Source organism: Choloepus didactylus, chromosome 13, assembly GCF_015220235.1.
Source record: "Choloepus didactylus isolate mChoDid1 chromosome 13, mChoDid1.pri, whole genome shotgun sequence".
Classification (NCBI taxonomy): Eukaryota; Metazoa; Chordata; class Mammalia; order Pilosa; family Megalonychidae; genus Choloepus; species Choloepus didactylus.
In genome coordinates, this window is record NC_051319.1 from 29914857 (window position 1) to 29940132 (window position 25276).

A 25276-nucleotide genomic window follows, 5' to 3' on the forward strand; every position below is an offset into this window, starting at 1 on the left:
TAAGCTGTAGGGCAAAAATGAATCCTTTTTCACTTAAACATTACGGTGGATGCCTCTAGAAATACCATAAAAATGACTAAAATATATGATGCTGTAATGCCTAGTATTAAGTTGCTGCTGATTCTTCAAGTAGTAAACAGAGAAGAGTAAGATGTGTGGCTTTTGAAGTGACAAGAGCTTTATCTTGCCACTGGAGTACTATTTAGGAAATATCTGTTCAGTGCAGTACACTATGTTGGTGTTTCTCATATATTTTCTCTGAAAGCATACCAGTGTGGCTAGAGCATAGAGAAAGAGAGGAGAATGGGAGCAGATTAGGTTCACAAGGAGGCAAGGAGCAGTTCATAGATGATGAAGAGGAGAATGGATCTTGTGCATACAAAAGGAAGCCAATTAAATTATTTTACAGATGGACTGGCATGACCTGATTTGGGTTGTAGGATTAATCTTTTTTTTTGCAATATAGAATCAATAACATGGAGTGGATCAGAGGAGAGGAATCAAGTTTTATCAAACTGGACCTTTTGATCAAAGGTTAAGGCATAGTAGTAGAAGTAAATTTATTCATCGGGAGAAATTTCAAGTAAAATGTCTGTGGGTTACAAAATTCCAATGAAAGCATAAAGCCAGTTATACATATGAAGTCATTGGTTAAACTATTGGGAGTAAATCACTGAAAACTGCTCTGAGTGTTGTACAACTTTAAGAATATTAAAGATTGGTAATGCTTAAGCCCCAATGAGTTGCTAAATTATTGTAGCATTCTAGTGAGATCTGTGGTAGCAAATATTTTCCCAGTTTTTTTAAAAAAAGCATTAAAATATCTTCAGCTAGTATAATGAAGATTTGGCAATTGTTTATAGGTTTTAGAAATTAAAGTAAGAGTCTAGTTCTCCACATGTATTATTAAGGTATTTTGATTCTGAATTAATGGAAATTAGCATTAATTGTGTTAAACACCATATTTTCCAAACTTTATTTTTTTGGTTTGTATACTAGTTGTCATATAATGTTTTTAAAAATTAAAGCAAAATACCCATTCTTTTCAGAACTGTAGTGTATAGAAGTAGCAATCCTGGATTTTCTCCCAATTCTTTCAGTAAATACTTTTATGACTTTTACTTTTACTTTTACTAACACATTTAATCCCTCCATGCTATCATATCTGAATTTCCAGAAGTAAGTGGTTGGTCTGAGGAGTGGGATTAGTGTTTAGATAAGGCACACTAATTTATCTTTTACTTCATAATTTTTTAAATTGCTTGGCTTTTGAAAATGTAGTAAAATCCTACATTATTGCAAATTTAGAAATGTACAATATGATTGTTTATGCCCAGCCTTACATTCCAGCCCTGTTCTCAAATCAGGATGGGCTAAAATTCTTAACCTTTTGATTTTGGGAAGGGATACTTGAAGGGTGAGGCCAGATAGGTGGATAGCAGGCAGCCCTGATTGGGAAGGGGAAAGAAAGTGGCAGCTTATTTCAAGTCTTGTATTTTCTTGGACGAAATTCAATGGACTGAGAATATGTACATTAAGTAGACTTGAAATTTATTAAAATAATAGCCACTGTACTGCAAAGCCTGGAGTCATAGAACTTGATTCATCAGCATGTATATTTAAATTGTGACAGGTGACTTCCAAGTAACTCCAAGCCATAGGCTGGACCAAGAAAGATATGGAAGTTGACCATAGAAACTCCTGGCTGGTTAGCTAGCTGTGCTGGCTTATTTCAATAATCTTGCAGTAAAGCAATTCTGTATGTTAAACAATTAAAATTTTTGGACTATATCTAACACATTAACAAGGGGAGTGTGGTGTTTTAGGGCTGTATGTACCCCAGAAAGGCATGTTCTTAAACTTAATCCATTCCTGTGGGTATGAACCCATTGTAATGAGGGCCTTTTGTTGAGATTACTTCAGTTAAGGTATGTCCCAGGATGGATTTTAATCCTATAACTGGGGTCCTTTATAAGCAGAATGAAACTCAGACAGAGAAAAACCATGAGAAGCAAGAAACTACATATCATCAGAACCTGAAAGAGAAGGAAGAGGTCAGATGAGGCCACCTTGTGCACTGCCATGTAACAGAGGAGCCAAGGACCAAGGATCACTGGCAACCAGCCCCAGAACACCAGTCTTTGAGAAGAAAGCATGGCATGGATGATGCCTTGATTTGGGATTTCTCTTAGCCTCAAAATCATGAGCTAATACATTCCCATTGTTTAACCAAAACTGTTTCATGGAAACTAAACCAGGGTTTTTTTCTTTGATTATATAACTTTTTGTTCAAATGAAGGAGTTGGGCAACATGTCTTCTGCATTTCTGTGGTCAACATATTTCTGGTTTACTATAATAATCTGTGCCTACCTTTTTATTGATAACCTATAAAACTCTTTTTTGTTTTTTTTTTTTTCTGTCCCCCAGGAATGTTGAACATTGCTAAATTCCTCATGTGTTCTCAGCTAATATTTTTGATTGGTTAATCCAATTCATTTAATATTCTATTTATAAACTCAAATCTTAGTTACAGGAATATATGGTCTCTATTGCATGTATTCCTATATATGCCATAATTACTTGATGACGTTAGAGTGGAAAATCATCTAATTCCCTTCTTCTCATCCTACTTGCACAAAATAACCTGATTACACTTTTGCCTTGCTGATAAAGATGATGTTTGTTAGTCAGCAATTAAGAAAATCCAGTTGACTTGTGCGATAGATATCAGGTTTGCTCACCAAAATATTCTTCTGGACGCAGAAATAAATGCATTTTCCTGTTTCCTTAAAGATATGCAAGTGTATAGTTTCCTTGCTGCTAAAAAAATGTCTTATAATAGGTTGACTTAAACGAGAATTTATTGACTTACCATTTTGAGGCTGGGAGAAGTCCAAAATCCAGGTGAGACCAAGGCAATGCTTTCTTATGGTGTTCTGGGGCTGGCTGCCAAAGATCCTTGGTCTTTAGCTTTTCTGTCACATGGCAATACATTTGGCGATGTCTTCTTTCTCCTCCTGGTTCAGTTGGTTTCCGGTTTATTCCTCTGTGACGTCCTCTCTCTCTGTGTCTGAATTTCACTCTGCTTACAAACAACTCTAGTAATCCTGATTGAAGCCCAAACTGATTCAATTGGCCACACCTTAACTAAATATAATATCTTCAAAAGGTCATATTTACAGTGAGTTCACACCCACAGGGATGGGTTAAGGTTAAGAATATGTTTTTTGGGGGATTACATAACTCCAAGCCATCACAATATGGTCATATGGCTTGCCTTGGCCAGTGAAATTTGAGCTGAAGTGATATTTCATTTGTGCCATTCTCCATGTTCTATCTTGCTTGGCAGAGGCAATTGTGAAATTGTCTGATAATAGGGAAATGCCACAATATTGGAGCAACCTGGAATGCTAGAAATTGACCTGGAGAAAGCTACCTGGATCCAGTGAGTGAGAAATAAACTTTTATTTAGATGTGCCTCTGAGATTTGGGAGTTATTTGTCTACAGCATACACTAGCCTATCCTGACTATATACCTGAAACTTTAGTATTATTTAGTATTATTTCACAGTGTTGACTAATAAAAACTCTTATGTTTTTATTTAAAAATGAGGTCTCAGATTTAAAGTATGAATATAATTGACTCAGAGAATGTTTGAAGGGACTATCTTCAACCAAATTTTATAGTATTTAGTATTCATTTCCCTCTCAGTGTATGTTTATTACCTTACTCTCATTACATTTTCATTAAGTACACTCTTCACATTAATACAGCTTTTTCCAAACCAGAATGACCCCTTATCAGAAACAATTACTGCATCTTTTTGCTGAGAAACACCTATAAAACTAAAGCTGGGAAAGATAATGTTATTTTAGTGTTTTCCTTTCAGTGATGAAGCCTTCCCTAGAGCTTCACTGTTGAGCTTTTGACACTAAATCCAGAAACTGAACATCACAGCAAATTCTCAACAAGATCATTATCTTATATATAAAGCTACACAGTATTATAACTTTAATATAAGCACACATGCTCTTAAGTGCTTTCTTTCTGGATGGCTTCGTCTAAGTACCCACATCTTGCATGCCTCTTAATTGCACTTTCATATTAAATCTACATGGAGAGAAACCACAAAATAATATTAAGATACAAAGCTTGTTCACATGTAGTACCAGGGTTATATCACAGACATCATGGGGCTGAGTTATAATTCACATAGGAAGTCAAACTCTGAGCAAAATTGTGTAAATTAGAATAGGGGGAAAAGTTTCAATAAGAGGTCCAATACTTCATGTCCTTACGTGCTTTGAATATAGAACATAGAAATGAAACGTGGAATATTTGTAACTTTCCACACATCTGGAAGTTTCACATAACATCACTTATTCTTTCTTTTCCTTCTGACAAGAAATTGGCTCTATTAAGAACATGATCTCTGTGCTCTACTCTCCAGAGTTATTTTCTTTATCTTAGAATATTGAGGGTAGAGGAAACAATTGAACTCTACCTTCTAGATCTCCACAGTTGTATGGATGTATGAGGGCTCTAGTGTGGGAGCCTGTAGGGTGAAGAACATAGATGCCCTCCAGGGCCGAAAGGCTTAGGGAAAAGATGGAAGAAATGGTGGCTATAGTAGGGACGGGTCTGGGTTTTGGGATATGATTAAGGATGCCAGTAAAGGGGCCTCTTACCATAGCTGCAGGCACCCCTGGATTCAAGGCGTTTTGGAGAGTAGAGCATGGTGTTCAGGTGAGATCAAGTGTGTTAGTGCAAACTGTTTCAACAGTTCACAAGAGTTTACCAGAAATAGCAAAAAAAAAAAAAAAAAAAAAAAAAAAAAAAAATGCAGATGCAGGTATAGGAGTCACGATAATTGGCAAAGGACAGGAAACAAGAGGAATGAATAGCAGGCAGGAAGATAATGTGGACAATTACCTGAGACACTCAGCAAGCATCCTTTCACTGCTCTCTACCACATTCTTTGTGGAAGAGCTGGAGGGAAATGGGCTTCTGGTTCACCTGTCCATTATTTCAACAAATATCCATGGAAGCCTCCCAATGCAGTTTTGAATAAGGGTTAAGAATTTTGGCCCTGAAGCCACAATATCTGACTTGGTATGCCAGTACCACCAGCCAGCTGTGGGACTTCGGGACACGCTAATCAAATTTTCTCAACCAAAGTTCCTTTATCTATTAAATGAGGATAACAGAGGTAGTACCTATTCCCAAAGTTGGTATGGGTGTTAAATATGTACACTGCCTGGTATATAATAAATAGCATTCATTGCAGTTGCTAAAAACTTTTCTTATCATGAAATGAATGCCATTTCTCTGAAAGGTAGGAAACAAGAAATGGGTAGGTGTAATACCGTAAAAAAAGCAGGTCTACTTTTATTATAGGGATGTTAGGGATGCTATGAATATCAACCCTGATCATGTTTCTGTTTTTTATTTTGATTGCTAGGAGTCTCAGAGAAAATTTGTTGATAAAACATAATTTTACTTTATAAAGTTACTAATTTTATTTTACAATTCTTATGTTTTCTGTACCTGGACTTCTTCATGTAGTTATTTTAATTTTATTAGACAATGTTTTTCTCTAAGCTCCTTCAAACCTTTTTTGGGAATGTTTTAGTTTCTTCATTGTGAAAGAAAATATCATGCAATGGGTTGGTTTCAATAGCCGGAATTTCTTGGCTCATGATTTTGAGGCTAGGAGAAGTCTAAAGTCAAGTTGTCATCAAGAAGATGGTTTCTCCTTCATGACTGTAGCATTCTGGAGCTAGATGCCAGTGATCCTTGGTCCTTGGCTTTTCTATCACAGGCAATGCACATAGCATCCTTTCCTGGCTTCTCTCTTCTCTTCCAAGGTTTGTTGATGTTTAGCTTCTGGCTTCTCCCTCTGGCTTCCTCTCTCTCTATGACCTTCCTTGTAAGTCCTTCTGTAATAGGATTTAGACACATCCTGGGTCAGTTGGGCCAACCCTAACTGAAGTTATCTCATCAAAAAGTCCTATTTACCAGAGTTCACAACCATAAGAATAGATCAAGTTTAAGAACATGTTTTTCTGGGTTACATTGCACAGAGAATAAGATGATAAAGGTTTGGTTGGAATACAGGGCTTGTGATAGGTCATAATAAAAAATACACTTGGGCATCAGAGACTGGAAAGCTTTGATGATCATGCTAAGATCTTTATACAGTGGGGGACCAGTGAAAATATCTAAACAGGGGAGGGTCATTATCATTTTAGAAAATTATTCTGGCATCAATGTTTAAGGAGAAGTAAAAAGGGCAGAACACTGGAGGCAGGGAGGTCATAAGAATGTAAAAGACTGGGTCTAAGAAGGTAATGAATGCCTATATTATAACAGCTTTTATAGGAGTAAGAAGGAGGAAGTGAATATGAGGGCTATTACAGAGTTGAAATTGATAGAACTTGGAAAAATTATTGAATTTTGGGGCCAAGGAAGTGTCTAAAATAAGATAGAATACTTTCTCCAGTAATAATTAATGATCAGCAGGCATTTTTGCAGAGCTTATTGATGGAGAAAAGAAAACATTCTTAGCTATACAGATATCTCTGATTTTAAAGTTTGTACTTTTAATGATTGTAGAAGAATATTGAGAGTACTATGTAATTAATAAGGACCTTGATATTAGTATTTGAGTTACTTAGCCTATGCCTGTGTGAAAGACACAGAAAATGGGCAGAATTAGAAGAATGTAAAGGAGATCCTGCCTAGATATGACAGACAATATTTTCTAGTCATACCAAGCTCAGGGATTTTTTTTTAATAGTTCCATATCAAAGAGGAATTACAGCATTGGTTTAAAAATTATGCTGACTGTATCTCTGAGGGGTTTCCACAGCAACTCCTGTGATCTCTGAGGTGGGGAATGGGGGAGGGAAAAGTATCTGGGGATTTGGAACCTCAAATGCCACTTAAAACCTGAGCCATTTATCTGTTTTATGTGTGGTGCTCTCCACTGTAAGATTTTCTTTGAAGAAATAGTTCTGTGACTAAAAGAATTTGGAACCATAGCTGTATGATATTTGTAATCCTTAGACCTAATTATGCTAGAGTCAACTTTACAGAAACACCCTTCTCATTTTCTAGCATGTGTTCAGCTATTTGGTTTTCTTCAGAAAAAGAACCCCATTTGGATATTGATACATATGGCCTACAGACTCAGAAGTGTGCTATGACAATTGTCTTTGGGCTTCTAGTGTCCAGAGCAGGTCGAGCAATAAAAGGACTTCTTCATAAGCTCCCTGAATTATTCAGACCTCTGCTTTGGTGAGTTGCATATCATGCTCTGGGCAAGGTCACTGGGTCCATGGAATTTTTACAGATAGGATCATTTTGGGGGCATTTAAGGCAGTTTTATTTTCTCAGGCCCCAAACCAATATATCTCGAAGCACATAAATACTTCATTAAGGTTTTTGCAGATATTGCAATGGGGAAGTTCAGAAAATGGGAAAAGAGTGTTTCCTTTGATGTTGAAATGGTCACTCCTGAGAAAGTTTTCAGCAAATGAAAAATTTTCATGATTGAGAGGAAGACAGAGTAGAGGGACTGATATAACAGCTTAGCAGATACAATTTTACAATTCAATAAATACCTGAATGATTTTGAATTAAGAGGTTAGAACAAGTGATGGCCTGTATTAGTTATTTATTGCTGCGTAACAAATGACCTCAGTATTTGGAGGTTTAAAATATAATTATTTATTATCTCTCATGATTTCTGTGGGTCAGAAATGTGTAGAGGGAATAGTGAGGATGGTTTGTCTCTTTCATAACATTTTGGGCTTCTGCTGGAAAGGTCCAAAGCTGGGTGCTGGAAGGTGTGTCACTCATATCTGGTGGTTGATACTGGCTTTGGCTGATATCTTAGGTGGGGCTGTTTCCTAGAACAATTTAATGTGGTCTCTCCATGTGGCCTGCTGTTCCACACAACTTTGTGTGTTCCAAAAGTAAGCATTCTGAGAGAGGAGAACTGAAAGAGGCACTGAGAAAGAGAATCAGGTAAAAGTTGTATCACCTTTTTATCATCTAGCCATGAAGGTTACAGAAAAGTTTCTTTTACCAAACCCTATCTGCCAAGGTGATTATAAAGTTCCTCCCAAGTTCAAGAGAAGAAAAATGGGCTCCATTTTTGATGGAGATGTATCACTGCCAAGTTAAAGAAAACCACGTGGGATAGTATGCATATCAGCAGACCCATCTTTGTACAATGCAATCTACCACATGTGGTAAGTAGAAACAGTAAGAAATCATGGCCACCTATTGTGCTTTGTTCTGAGGTGCAATAAAACTTTTTCTCTTACTGGTTCTGAACCAAATGAGAAATATATACAGGAGTCAGGGATCAAAACTTCAGCATGATCATGCATAAAGATGGACTGGAAAATGCAGCTCAAACCCTAAATTAAAATGACTTTCCCAATGAATTGAAATCACCCACCAACTTATAGAGCTGAGAAGACTTACCCCAGTGAGTTTTTCTCTACTCATAGCAACAGGAGCAGAGTATATGTGAAAAAGAAAAAAAAAATATGAAAGAAAAAAAATGCCTATCTCTGGCCAAGGTACATTTTCTTTATTCTACAGAATCTTCTTCAACTTGCGCACACTTGAGATGCTGCCAGATACAAAATGAAATAGAGGGTAGGCAGAGTCTTAACAGGTGTTGGTACAAACTTAAAGCTTCAAAGGGCTTGCTTTTTGCTGCCAAGAGGATAGATGCAGATGTACACTCTGGCTTCTTTAGACTGCAATGGCCTAAATTCTATTTCTTGAGAAAAGTTTGTGAATTTATTCCATGCTAAAACCCACTGTTATCTGACTGGTAAGGAAACATTTCTCCCTTAGAAATGGTATCTTGTCATGAAATATTCAAACCAAAGACAGACAAGGTTTTGATTTTTAATGATTCCATAAAATATGCTTTGTGCTGTGTTTGGTATGAGTGTGTGTGTGTGTGTGGTGGTAGTAGCAGTGGTTGGATTCAAGACCCAGACTTTTTAATGGATGTCTGCCTTTCTCTAGTCCTTCTCCCTCTGAGTGGGTTTGTAAAGCTGAGGCTTGAGGATTTCATACCTTATAGAATTGTGCCTTTACCGGCCACACATGTAAATCACCTGCAGCAGGGCTCTCTTCACAGTAGGTTAAATTTATTCCACATTGTAGAGTAGGAGCTCATCTCTGTAAATAATTTTATTATGCTCCTTTATAAACATTTTGGTAGAAGGAAATTCCTGGCTTAACTCAATAACATATTACACTTTCCCTGCCCCACGAATTAGATTGATCATGGTTGTATGTGAGATTGATAATTCATAGATCTGTGTTATGACAGCCATTGTTTTAGTGCCAGGCTGAAGAGGAATGCTTCCTTAAATGTATCATTGTATAAAATATTGACCTACAGGACTTCATTATTCAAGCTGGAGAGACAGTCACTACTTAACAGTAATAAACTGTTTCTGTGTTACAATGAGAATACTTCGGGAAATATGAGAGTTGTCAAATCTCTTGAAAATCCTGTCTTTATAGTACACATGACACTAAAGCTATGGCTGTATTTTCTGCTAATAAAAGCAAAGGCACAGACAGATGTGAAGGATATCACAGCACACTGACAAGAAACCAAGAAAAATGAATACCTGGTTGAGGAGTCTGAAAGACACAGGGCAATGACCTTGGGAAGCTTTAGTCTTCCGAGATATTTTTGTTCTTGTAAGGAGAGCAAAGATAATGCTGCATTAGTGTAAAAAATAAAATAAACCTGAGTCTCTAAACTGAACACATTTTATGAAAAATATCCTCAAGTGTCTCTTAACAAAAAGTCACATGAGATAACATAAAAATAATATATGCTGAATGCCAGCCAGAATATTTTAGAAAAGAAAGACATTTTAGAAGGTTCGAAAAATGATACACAGAAGTGTAAATAAAAAAAAAAAAAATGAGAGTTTGAAACAAGATGACACTGCTTTCATTTGTTCAAAAGGAAAAAACCCTGCTTCCTAATAACCTCCACATATCTTCCCATCCCACTATACCGTTGTTAATTAAGTTTTTTTCCCTTCTTGGGAAAATTGGTTAATATTATTTACAATAACCACCTTATGTGTCCTTTTGAATTGCTACTACTATAGGCTCCTTTTTATCTGGACCCTAAACAATTGAAATTAAAGAAAAATCAGAGAACATCAGCATAAAAGAAAAATGCTGAATGATGTTCAATATAAGCAGCCATCATACAGTGCCATGTTAACAACTAAAATAAGAGTATGCATTGTTATTTTAGTGATTTATTTTATTTTATTTTGTTCTAGCTTTTTGAAATTTAGAATTCCATAAAAGATATATATAGTAATGTTCATTTATTCAGAATATCAAATTTTACAGACTGAAAATACATAAGAGATAACTATTCTTCATTTGCTCAGAAACTTTGTTGTATTTAACCAACTGGTCCTTGTTACCATAAAACTTCATTGTCTTATATAATACCTACAAGTAGTAGTGCAACTTCTGTATTTATTATTAAGATAACTATCAAAAGTTCTAAAAATTGTATTTTCATTCTCAGGTACCATCTTGTATTTTCTGAATTTTATATATAGCTGGAAGAATTTTCATTTTATTTACCATCATGTAACATAATTGTTTTACTTCATATTAACATTTTAGTAAATAATGAGTCGTCATATTACTAGATTACCTGCACCATTTTCAAAAACTCTTAATGTGATCATAAAAGGAAATAAAGACAAATCTGCATGCACACAGAGAGAGAGAGAAGAAGGTCTAAGGGGCAGAAGGAAGACACATTTTTATGGGAAGAAATAAATAACATCATTTACTAATGCAGGATAACCAAAGGCAGAATAATAAATATATCAACTAACCTTCTTACTATAAAAATTTGCTTTTGCTATATTTTAAACATTATTCTATTGACTAATATTGACATAATATATTTGCACCACATATCCTTGGGATTCATTTTAAATTAACTAATAGAAAATGAAGAGCTCTTGCTTGGGCCCTCTGTTAGTCAGGGTTCTCAAGGGAAAGACAACCAGCAAGAGATATCTGTAAATATTAGAGGTTTTTATAAGAATTGTCTCACATGACTATAGGGATGGACAACTCTAAATTCTGTTGGGTAGGCTGCAAGTTTGGAACTTTGATGAAGGTCCTCGGTGAATTCTCCAGGAGAAGCTGGCTGACTGAATAGAGATGAAAATTCTTCTGACTGCTGGAAATTATCACTTTTCCCTTTAAAACCTTCAGCTGACTGGATAGACATTTCTCATTGTTGAAGCAGTCTCCTCAATCAGCCATAGATGCAAACAACTTACTGATGACTGAAATCCATGAAATGTCCTCATGGTAACAATCAAGCCAGTGCTTGCTTGCCCAGACAACTAGACACCATAACCTGGCCAAGATGGCACATGAACTTAACTGTAACAGATCCCATTTGACTATTATACTTCATAATTCTTGCATGCTCTTTTATAATGATCTGGCTCAGCAGTTCTTTAGAAACTCTGAGTTTTGTATTTTTCTTCTCCTACACAACCTTTTTCTTTTTAAGTGGCCTACTCAGTGGTGGGAAAGACAGGGTAGTGTCTCTTTTGTCAGAAATTTCTGAAAGTTGACTAAGTATTTGTTTATCAAATGTATATTATGGATTTTATGCCAAAGAAATAAAAATATTGAAGAGATAATAAAGCCAAGTAGCCAGTTCAAGTATAGGCTATTAATAGTTTGTCCAAGATCTCCAAAATGCAAGTATTTAAGAAAAGTGTCCACAAATGATTAGCAAATATGAAAAACAAGTCTTACTGTGATAAATTGCTCTCTGGTAATTCATTTATCAATTATCAAGAGATGATCTGCTTGCTAAGCCTAAGTGTCTCCGAGTCTTTAGCTATGAAATCTGATGTTCTCCTTAAATTATCTTTTATCTTCAGTAGCAATTGAACCATCTAATAAATGACATACAGTATAGGTTCATATCCCTCCTTTTTATTTTTTGTTGATATATTAATTATACACAAATGATTGCCAAATGTTTTCAGATTTATAATTACCAAAAATTATAGGACACTCATGTAATTTTAAATCTGAAGTCAACTTGGCAAAATAAATTGGCATCTTTTGGGTTTACTGAAAAATGTTCGTTTATAGTTGGGATGTAGTAAACTTCTTACATTGAATATTATAACTTGAATTCTGGCTGCTCCAAAAAAGCAAAATATATTTAACACTTTTCTACCTAACATATACTGTTAGAAAAGTTTCTGTACATTCCATATCACACTCGTTCCAAACCATCACTCTAATTTTTAATCAAATGATAAAATGATATGCTGCTTAATTACCAGAGATGCTAAAATTCAGTTCCAGGCAGGTTTGAGGTATCAATCAGCAATGAGGTAACCAATTTGTTACTTTCTTGGTTCAAGAAGAGTTGTTAGAGAATATATATCCATTTAAATTCCCCTGCCCTCTTCCTGCCTGCAAATATTCCTCAACTACCTTTCCAATGGGCCACTTGATTTAAAGTAAAACAGCCATCAAAGGATCCAGGATTCCTTACTTTAACAGTAGAGGTACAACATCTTGAAATGGCTACTAGCTTATAAGGCATTGTGGAGTGATGGAGTGAGAAGGTAAGAAAGTATCAAGAGGACCCTTTCCTAATAATATTTTTCTTGCATTCATACAGGAAAATTCTAGTGCTCCTGTTATCTCAGATTACTTGTTTGTTTGCTTTTAGTTTTGTTGTTGTTATTAAGATTGCTTGTCAAATGAATATTAAAAAAGTCTGTCTTATGTAAGTATATATTTGTATATTTATTCCTACCCACCCCAACTCCACTCCCACACTTTCCTGGCACCAATTAAAACAAAGATGATAGAAAGAGGTGCTTGTTAATAGTAATAAAGACAGGATCTCTTCCCTTTATCCTTTTCATCCACAGGATCCAAAGGCTTCTTCTCCCCTTTAACAGCACCAAATGCCTTTGAAAGACATCTACCTAGTCTGAGAACATCCACCTACTCAAGCACAAAATGAAAGAAGATCATGGTGTTCAGTGGGAGAGGAGAGGAAAACAAGGGAGCTAAAGGAGGTAGAGAGACTAATTGGTCCTGGGATAAGTGAGAGGGAGAGTGAGAACAGATAAAAAGAAGCCAGACAAAGGAGGGTCTCATGGTGTTAGCTGTGAGTCAAAAACAAAGATCCAATGGGATACAATTGAGAGACTACTCCTAGAGCTTCACCTAATGTAGCTCTGTGGCTCAGGAGCCATGATCCAAATACAATTACATATTGTTTTGTGAATTCTTCTATCTTCATGTATGTAATTTTTATTTTGGTAGGTAACTTTTGGTAATAAACAGTACTCCTCCTTTGTTCCAACATTGAGGGCTTTTAAGTCAGAACCATGGGTTATACCATTTGGTATGTTAGCTCTGTGAAAGACCAAAATTATAATAATAGGTAGAGACAAAAGTGCAGCTCACGTAACCAGCATTCTAAGATTGGTTTGTAAATGAAAATGCCTATTAACTAATTTGTAATGGGAATCAGACAGCTATGACAAATCATTGTCCAGTGTTGCCCAATGGTCAAAGGATTCTGTTCAAGAATGCATCAACATTGAAAAATGAAGGAGGAACAATAATCTAATAAGAACAGGTTAGTTACAGAGAGTAATCATGTTATGGTAATGCGCGCATTTGTTAATTTTCTTGGGGTATGGTAGGAACATGTTGGAAGCAATGTAGTTATTTTAGGTTATTTGTTTTACTTCCTTTGTTTTGTTTTGTTTGAAATGTTTTTTTTTTCTAATTTTTTGATAAATAAAGTTAAAAAAAGGAAAAAAAAATATTGAAAAATGTACTTGTGGGGTGTAGAATTGGTAGACTATCTATGTCTACTCCAATCGGTAGCCCAACTTTGATTTCCAAACTGGAGGGCTTTGGGAATATATATATATATGTACATGACAAAACCACAAGATAAATATGGTGTGTTGCCTTACTCTAGATTTTATTTTTTATCAGGAATAAGGTGTCATTTAAAATATTTATACTAAAGCAAATACAGTTCTCTTATAAAGCAATGCTAAATTCACTTAGATATTTTTAGATAAAGCACAAAATTGCAAATAAATTTTCCTTTTGTAAGGAGCATCTGTGCCAGACAAGGAGTGTTGTGCAGACAGGATTGTGCACCAAGAGTTCATTTTCTCTTTTTCAAGTAAACTTTACTGGGAAAGTTTGTAAAGGATTAGCTGGCTGAATTGACCTCCTACTCTGTGAAGAGGTAAAAGATGTGTCTCCGTGGTGAGAAAGACACACTTAAGATTCTTGCCCTCCAGCATATCTCTTGGACAGGGTCCTTGTTGACCATTGTCTATTTGTACTCATCTTTACAGCCTCATCCATTCTTATCTCAATACACTTACACAGCTTTTCTGAATTTATGGCTTATTTTACATTGATTATGTTTTAGGTTGACTGCTTTCTGATGCTATGTAAAGGGCACCTTAATCTCATGAATTACCTGTTTCTAAATCACAATGAAGGTTGAGTTACTTTATGAAAGTTTCTTGGAATCCACTTCTATTATGTGGATTTTTGTCAACAGTTATTGCAGGACTGTTCTTCATTTTCCTCACTCTTATCTGAAGTGCTTTTTGACCTAGGTATTTACTTTAGATAAAATTAATTTCCAGCTTTTACTCTGAGTGTCATCTACAACACAATTTTTCAATGTTTCTAACTTTTAAAAGTGATAAAAGTAAAATCTTCCAAAGAATAGCTCTATTTATTCATCCATGTAGGCAGCCATATATATTAAACACTATTATTTTTAAATCTTTACAAAATCAACCATAATATAATAAAAATTTATGAAATAATAGCCTAGAGGCAAACAAGTGAATGCTTTTAACAAATAATATTCTTTGTGGTCTTTGTTATAATTTTTTCTTTCAGAATTTTAGACTTTAGGCTTTAATAGTCCTTTAGACACTAAACATTTATAGCTTAAATCATGGCCAAGCTAGTCATATAGAGGAAAGTAAGGTCAATTAGAAAAGATAGGTGGGAAAGATCATTGTGTGGCAAAATGTGTCATAATATTGTAACTTAAATTCCTACCCCATCTCTTTGACCACTCACATTTTATCCATTTGCCTTGCTTTATTTTTATAGCACTTGCCACTTCTAAAACTGCACTAGTTATTTGTTCCTGTTTATTTTCAATTATTCTCATTAGAATATAAGCTTCATGAGAGCAGGGACTTTGTCTTATTCCCTCACTTGTTACCACCTAAAACAGTACTTTATAGCTCTCAGTATATTTATTTTTTATATATGTAGGATTTCTCAACCTCAGCGCTACTGACAACTTGGGCCAGATAATTCTTTGTTGGGGAAGAGAGGCAGGTCTTGTATGTTGTAGGCTATTTCACAGCATCCCTGGTCTCCAACTTCTAAATGCCAAAAGCAACCCCTTCATCCATTTGTAACCAAGAAAAATGTCTCCAGGCATAGTCAAATATCCTGGAGGGGCAGATGGCAAAACAAAAATTAACAACTATTGATTTAATAAATGCATGAATGAGTTCTCTAGCAAGTCAAATGTAACATGGATCTAAGCCTATTGTATTTACATTAGTATGAAAAGTAGGGTCATATAAACTCATATAAATGGACAAGTCAAATTTATGGATAGATAATCCATTTTTACAGAAGTTGGAGGGAGATGACATGACACCAGGAGGTCATCCAAACCAATATGCAGATTGAAGTTTAACTTGATGGAACAATTTAGAACGCCAGGATTCCTGGAGTGCCATGGCTCTTCATATGACCCAGGGGGGACGTTACAACAAGGTCAGCTGTGCATTTTAGCACTGCACTTTTTTTATCTTTTTGTAATTGGCCCACTGTAAAATGATAGTCTTCCGTCACATTTCAATTTTGGCAGACCAGTTCTCACATATCAACTAGGCTAAAAAACAAACTGACTCTACTATAGGAGATCCTTTTTAGCAACATGGTTAACTTAAACTTACACGCAGTATCCTTTCCACTTGCTCTATTCTTGGACATTTTATTCTTTAAGTTATTAAAAGACAAACATATAGGATTACAAATAAACTGCTGTTTTAAGTAAATTATATATATATATTATTGAATGGTAAACTTAATATGCATCAAATATAAGAAGAAAAAATTAACATTTATCAAACCCTACTAAGTGGAAATTGCTTTATTCACATTATTTTATTTAAATGTGACAATAAAATTATTTTACTGATAATAAAGCTGTCTGATGTCAAAGAGGTAATAAGTACCATATTCAAATTTTGATCCCAGGTCTATCTACCTTAAAGCCAAACTTGGACATATACACTAGTAAAAAGTTCAAAAAAAGTCCTGTAATTACAATTCAATATACCCCAAACATAGTTATTTCCTTTAATCACACTATGATACACTCTGCATGATAAACACTTTAATAGTTAAAGTATTAAAGATGTGAAATTCCACTTGCTAGAAACAGCTCAAGATTAGACAAAACCGACCTCTTGTGCATTTATTTTTGCCCCAAATCATGAACCTGCCAGGATCTTACATTTGTTTATTCTATGGGCAAGTAAATCAATTCAAGAACCTACCTAAATATATTAATTTGTGCTTGATATAAACATTTTGTCTAGAATGGCACATTTTCTCCTTCTTTTCCTTTATCCTTTTCTTAACTCTTGGCTAAAAATTAATCCTTCTTTTGTTACATTCATTTATTCATGTTGCTTTTATTAAGTAGAGGAATACATTAATTTCTGTAACCCAATAGGTAGATAGAAGACTGTAGACCTTTATAGATTACCTAGGGATGAGAGAATTCAGCTATTCTTTTGAAATTCATCATTGGAAAACATTGAGCTGGAGCAATATTAATTGCTGGATAATTGGAGAACTAGAATTAGTTTGCTAATATTCAGCCTTGTTAAATGTAATTACTGCCATTGAGCCTATTTGGCTAAGAGTTATCTGAAGACAGTGTTAAAACATAATAATCAGAAATAGTAGACTGTGATTTCATCAAGACGTTTTTTCCCAAGTATCGATCCTTTTATGCATTAACATTTCTAAAATATGTAGTAAAATGAGATTGTGGTGAAAGGAACACTATAGGAATGGTGCACAGGGAGGCCACTTTATGTTTTATATTCTTTAATGAGAAAGCAGGCTATGGTGGTTGCTGATTTATCATACTTCTTGCAGATTCCTTGACAAGACAGCTTGTTACAATCAAATGGTTCAGCTAAACCAATTTTACAGTTTTCCTTGTTTTAAGGCTTTGACTCCCTCACTCCTTTGGCTCTGATACATGGTATTCATGTAAATCATTTGACCCTTAGAAATGTGTTCCAGAGTATGTTCACAATGGCAAAAATTTAATCATTTTTGTAGTTTTGTAGTTTTATTCTTTCAATTTTTTCAAAAACTTAATTTCATCATAATTTTCCAATATATTAAAAGTTAGAAGTTACTGAAGTATTTCATGGGCATATTATAACTTCATTCCATGTGCTTATCTATTCCTAGAATGGTCAGCAGATAAAATTTTTTTTTTAGTATTTTGTGATAAGGAAAGCAGTTTATATTTTAATGAGTAATAAGAATAAGCTAATATTTTTATTTACTATTGAAATTTTGTTAAATCCATCAGTGATGTTTCATTTAGGTGTTCAGATATGATCAAGGTATCTTAGTCTAACCTACTCATATTTTTGACAGGGATATCAAATTGGTTAGTCAGAGCAAATTAACCCTCAGGATGTATGTGAAATTCAGCAAGATGTTTTATGTTAAATTCCTCATGATAAACTTGTGAATAACATGGAAAAAATATGAATTTGGAGCAAAGGCAATTAGGTATATTAGTCATTGGTTGAATGATGGCAACCAAAGGAGTCTAATGAACGGATTTATATCAAGTTGGAATGAGATTCCCTTAGCTTTGTCCTTGGCTCTAACATAAGGCTTAGATGAAAACACTGAGGACATGCACAGCAACTCAATGGTTGACAAAATGCTGGTCCAGGTAGTAAATATTTTAAATAATAAGATCCATTTTTAAAATGAGTTTGACTAATTAGCACAATGGACTGAATCTAATAAAATTACAATCAACACACCTGTACTTGTTCGAAAACCAAACAGATAAGGAAATGTTACAACAGTAGACTGGCAAAAAATAATTTTTTATCAGGCTTTTTTTTCTTTCATTAAAGTAGTATATGATTATCAAAAAAATTAGAAAATGTGGAAATCTAAAATGACTCCAATAATACTGGCTATATTTTTTAATTTTGTCTTTTTTATATATAAATTTATGTTTTGCTACATTACCCACCAACACTTTTACTTTCATATGTGTAATGCACTTCCCCAGTTGTTTCATATGAGTTTAAGTGCATGTGTGTGTACATGTGTGTGTATGTTTGTGTACACACATATATTTCTGATTAAGGGGTTTGTGGTGGAGTGAATTGGGTTCCCTGATTTATACGTATTCTTGGTCTTCATCCACATTTCTATGGATGTGAACCCACTATAAATAGGATCTCTTGAAGATGCCATTTTAGTTAAAGTGTAGCTCAACTGAATGAGGGGGGAACTTCATCTGGATTACTGGAATCCTTTATAAGCAGAAGAAAGAAATTCAGTCAGAAAAAGCCATAGTCAGAGAAAAGTACAGGGAAGAGCCAGGACCAGAAATCAATGGAATCTGGAAGAGAAAGGAGAGGGCATCACCTTGTGACATGAGTCAAGGAAATAAGCGAAGGAACCCCAAGGATCATTGGCAGCCAGCACCAGAATGTGACAGACTTTAAGTAGCAAGAATTGCCTTGTTATGTCTCAGTTTGGGACTTCTCCTAGCCTCAAAATAGTGAACCAATAAATTTCAATTTTTTAAGCCAAGTCATCATGTGATATTTGTCATAGCAGCCTAGCAAACTAAGACAGGGCTAACCCTTGAAGTGTTTTAACAGGAGAATTTAAAAATAGCCCATTAGGTATGGTTTTCAGAAGTATTTTTAATATATTTTGGCAACTTGGATATTGTATAATTTGTAAAATATATTATTATATCTATTATTATCATATGATGTATGCAGTCCTGGATTCTTAATTTTAATCTTTCTGTATTATGGACAGAATATGTCATCCACCAACTCATCACATTCTTATGCATGATGTATTTTCCCATTTTATCATATAAGTTTATATTTTTGTGACCTTCACACATGAAAGAAAATTTGGGTGGAGCAAGTTCTTAGTTAACAAATTTTTCCCTTCAGAATTCACTACAGCTGTATGTATTGACTTCTGGAGACTTCTCTATTGACTTCAGAAGAAAAAAATCAGATGCCAGATAGGTTTTATTTCATGTGTTTGAACTTTATGAGTATTATTATTATTATCTGAATGCTTGTTGGATTCATCTTTATTCTTGTAAACTAGATTATCATTATGTTTTGTAGAATGGACTGTTCTTCGTTAATTTTAACTATAATTCAGGAAGTCCATTAAATCTATATAATTACAGCTGAGGAATGTTGCTTTCTAATACTTTTCAGATTTCTTCTTTGGCAAACATAAATTATTCCTATATTATATTTCATTATTGGTCCTCCAATTTTGACCTCTTTCTCCTCTTCATTGTTTTCATCAATTCCTACTTTTCCCTGTAGTCTGGAAAAACTTGTATTTGTCATCTGCAAAAACTGATATAATACTTTGCAATGTCATTTTCAAATTTAATGTTGAAGTTTTAAATTTTTTTCAAATTCTTTCATAGTTTCTGTCTCCTTTTCAAGATCTCAGTCTTTTCTGTTTTTCTGCCCTATCTTTTGTCTTTGAATGGATTGCTCTTCCTATTTCAACATCCTATTGAGGATGAAAAAGAGTTTTCTTCCAGTTCCTGCAACTCATCTTCAAAACATTAGTCTTCCACTGAGTCTTTGAGATGATATCCCTTTTCCTTTGCTCTGAGTATTTTTTGTTGTTGTTGTTCTTTATACAAACCACATAGCCACTTTTTCTGCTTTATTTACCCTCAGTTAAGGGCAGGGTGGTGTGACCGTTTCCCTTGGGCTTGGGGCCATTCTACATCAGGTTGATCAAAAGTTTGGTGCTTACTTCCAAGCTTCAAGTAGGTGTTCATCAAGTAATGTTTTGCTAGGCTATTTTTTTTTTTTTTTTTGTCCAATAGGTCGCAACAAAACAACTACAATCTCTGACTTTCCTACTGGAGGTCTATACTTTTTATGGTATATTCAGTACATAACTCTACATCTTGCCTAATAATGTTCTTGTTTTTCAGTCTTCACATTGATATAGAAATAGACGTAAATCTGATGAGGGAAGATTGTAGAATTTGGACTATGAGGAACAGTAATATAGATTCTTCAAAATTATTGCAACAATAAGGTAGAGGCATTGTGTTCTTGTTGGTGCTTTTCAATCAGGGTATATTGAAGTAGGGGGAATAGGTACTTCAGAACTGAATAGCATGTCTGTTCAGATGGTGCAAACACAAATGAGCACACAGTGACAAAAATTTTTAAAATTGAATTCTGTTATTTTTGTATTTGATGGAAATCTCTTCAAAATTCTGTAGGGGATTGGACTTCAGTCCTGGATTTTAGTGCTGGTTCTCAGTGATGTATATATGCATAGTTTTCTGAGTTATCATTGGCATTTTGAAGGTATCTGAGACTTCATTGGAGGGTAAGCAGATGATATTTTAAAACAAAAATTAACTGGGTCATATTCACCAAGATAAGTGATAATCGTATGAATAACAGCCCAAACAACAACCATAAATTAAACTTGTGTGTTTTATAGTTTTGTATCTCACAAAAGTGATAACTTTGCTTTATTTTTCACTGGTATGATCTGACAATACTTGAGGCATTGTGTTCAATGCTTAGCACATACATCCCTTAAACTGATAAGCTAGAATGAGGTCAGAGAACAGAAGTCAGTGTAGTAATTTGATGATGAAAATTGCTCTCAGTATTGAGCACTGCCTTATATTAGACACTTTGTTTATCTGTTTTTTTTTTTCATTCCTCCCAACATTCCTACACAGGAGGTATTACTTTATCAATTTAAAGGTAAGTAGGACTGTAGGCAATAAGTTCTATTATTATCCTGGTGTCTTCATTGTAACTTGCCCAAGAATGCACAGCTAGAAAATAGGAGGGAGAGCACTTGAATATGGGCAGATTGACTCAAGAAATTTTCATATAACAACCATAACCTCCTTGATGGAGGCTTTAGGGATGCATATAAGTTCATGAAAGAATTGCTAATAAAATTGTGAAAAGAGAAACAGCATTGACATGAATGAAGTCCAACATCACAAATTTCCAAGAGGAACAGGAGAGGCAATGAAAAATCTGGGACACTGCATGGATCCCCCATGTGCTTCCTTCACACATGAACAAGAACTCTCTGGCCCAGAATAATAGATGAGGTCTCTGAGGGAGAGTACCTCACAGAGGGTGGAGCTGCATTTCTGATATGAAACATCCTTATTTTGTATTCAGGTCATTATCAAACTTCTTCAGGGAGCCATGAGTTCATCAGGGTTTCTCAGAGAAAGACAAGATATTGGCCCTGCCCATAAGAAGTTTATAGTGTGTTTAAACTCTTAATCTTAAGTTAACAATTTGAAACTTAGGATAGATCTATCTTTGTCAGTTCTTAATTTTTTTTAATGTCAAGTTTTTTCTTAAGGTATGTAAACATATTCTCTTTCTTCTTTCTTTGATGCTACTATCAAATCTTGATCTGTTTTCACTTAACTATTCCCAAGATCTGTCACTCTGTTTAAGCTCTCATATTTTTGATAGGCAGATGTTATTCTTAAAAAATTTAAAAATATCATTATCATGTAAATGTTAAAAATAGTTTTCAAAGTCCTTTTATAAAGTGATGACATGGTAGGTGAATAATGCATTCTAAATATTATGAGATTTTTAACTTCCTAAACAGACACTGGAGTATTTCAAAATGGTTCCTTAATGTCAGTATCTGATGTTTTTCTCCAATCAAGGGAACATTGAATGCATATAATGTAGGAATCATCAATTAAGGTAGGTTTCACAGCCTTAAAAATATTTCTTTTCTATACTAGTTACCCATATCTATGATTTATACCAAGGATTCTAAGAGGACATTTTCTTATCAGGAGAAGGTCTTATGTTTTCTTGGAGTGAATATGTAGGGTGCAAACAGAATTTGCTAGAGTATGCCTTCATGTAGCTTATAGGCTAGGAGAGATGATGAGATAATATTTTACAGAGTAAACAATTCAAAACAAAACAAAACAAAAATAGTGTTATTTCTAGTAGATCCTCAAACTCTTAATAATGTAAAGGAAGTAAGGGAGCATGAGGCACAAAATTACTAATTTTTAGAATTATATATGAATCTTTAAAGTCATTGGGGCTTCTGGGAAAAGTGCAAGATTCAAATCTAGCCTCAAATTTAGGTTAATTACATCTTTCCACAGGTTTACTTACATGGCTTTAATTAGAGAAACAGCAACATCAAGTGGGCAGATGGTTCAGTTGGAACTATTTATAGTTATAATGGGGGGATATAATGTCCTCCCCACAAAGCCAAGCAGATTAAAACAAATGATAATTTTTACAAATATAGTTTAAGAAAATTGTAGTTTACAAATATAAAATAGTGATTTTGATTTGCAAAAGTTTAGGAAACTTGCATTTATGTCAACAAATTTGTGAATGTTTGCAATATATAATTTTTTAAACATTATAAATTTCAATTCATTGGTTTTAAATGTCTCCTATATTTAATTATGAAAACTGCCTCATTTAAAGTTCATAATGGATTACGATATTCATAATACAATTCTTTGTTTTTAAAAACTATCTCAAAATGCAGCTTTACTCTATACAGAAATTTTATTGCACTGTAGCTAATATTATTTTGTGTTTTACAATCGGTTCATTTAACATCTGCACTAAAAAACCAGTTAATTTGTAATATACACCATGCCACTTGAAGGCCATAATTCTAAATTTATTTTCTACCTTATTCTCATATGTCTTAAAATTTCCATTCTAAATAGCTATATGCCCAACCTGTTGAAGTCTTTGTGAATAGCAGTAATATCTTCTTTGTATCTCTCAGCTGAACAGGGGAAAGGGGGAATAATATTCAGAAAATGAAAAATCAATAGGAGATGGCTTGTGATGGAGATCACTTCAGAATGTGACTGTACTAGTGATATAAGAAGTGAATAATACTGATATAAAAGGAGATAATTAAACCAATTTGTACTATTCCCGTCTATAAATAACTTTGTAACCTGAAACTATCTCTGTGACTCTTATTCTCTCATAATTTTTCCAATAGGAAAACTAAAATACAAGATAATTAAATACATGTGGCTAGACATTAGTCTACAAACTTCAGGTCACCAGAATTTACATATTACAATTTCATGGAAATTAAATCCATATAATTTTTTCCTGGGAAACTTAATCCGTAGACAATTTTAAAATCATGGATAATGTAAACTTTAAAAAAAATTATTGTGGTAAAATATATATAACCTAAAATTGCCATTTTAATCATTTTTAAGTATACCATTGTGACATTAATTATATTTACAGTGTTGTGCAATCATCATTATCTATATCCCAAACATTTTCATCATCTCAGACAGACTCTGTACCCAGTAAGCTATAACTCTCCTTTCTCCCCTCACCTACCACAGCCCTGATAACCTGTAATCTATTTTCCATCTCTATGGTGAATTTACTTATTCTAGGTATTTCATAGAAGTGGAATCATATAGTATTTACCATTTTGTGTCTGGCTTATTTCATTTTGCAAAAGGGTCATAATACTTTTTATAACTGATTAATATTCCATTGTATGTATATGCCACATTTTGTTATCCATTCATCTGTTGATGGATACATGGATTGTTTCCATCTTTTAGCTATTGTGAATAATACTGCTATGAATATTGGTGTACAAGTATCTGTTTCAGTCCCTGTTTTCAATTTCTTTGGGTATATACCTAGGAGTGGAATATCTGGGTTATATGAAAATTCTATGTTTACCTTATTGAAGAACTGTCAAACTGTTTTCCACAGTAGCTACATCATTTTACATTTACAAGTAATGCATGAGGGTTCCAACTTCTCTACATCCTCACTTAACACTTGCTATTTTCTGGGAGTTTGATAATAGCCATTGTAGTGGTGTGAAATTTTAAGCTTTCTTTTTAATAAGACATTTTACTATTTTTTATATCCATCATTTTTCTATATGATGATAAGCTATTACAGCTTGATCCAGTTAACCCTTCATGGCTTTAATTAGCAGACTAACCAAATACTGGCTCAATTGAGCCAGTTTTCCTAACAGGCCAAGTATTTAAATGTACTAGTTGGCTTGGTGTAATAAAATAATCTGTATTTGTAAAAAGTAGCCAGGTTTTATATTGCCCCCTCTCCTCTGAAAGATGTGGACCTGATGACTGAGGAATTGCAATCCTTTTAATATCAGGATGGCATAAGGGAGTGAGTCTTGCGTGAACAATGCGGTGCACATTGGGAAATTGTGTCCAAGAAGGAGACAAAGTTCAGCAAAGATAGCAATTCTGTACTGAGCCATGGATCTCACATGCCAGGTAGAGAATGAGAGTGTAAGAAGAGAGTCTTTCAAGAGATTATAGTGTTGAGAGACTAATAAAACTAAGCATGAGAAGAATAAAACATAAAGTTAGTCAAAGGAAGTATTCCTGTTGTACAACCCCAGAAAAAATGCTAGAATCTACAGTGATCACATCTCAAGACTCATCTGTGTCAGACATGAATAGGCTGGTTTTGTTCACAGAAGTTAAGATCCACACTTGCATACAGATTGAAACAAAATTTGTAGAGAATTAAAAATGTGCATGTGGATATAGCAACTGTTAAAAAAGCTGAAAAAGAGTCCAGACTTCAACTAGAGATATGAATGAAGCAGATGTGGTTAGGACTAGGGCAAATCAGGCCAAAGGATAAAGGACAATACTAACTGCATTTTAAAACTACAAATTCTATGTGAGACCAAAGGAAGAGATGTTTAGTTGGTACAAGATCTATATTTCCTAAACAATT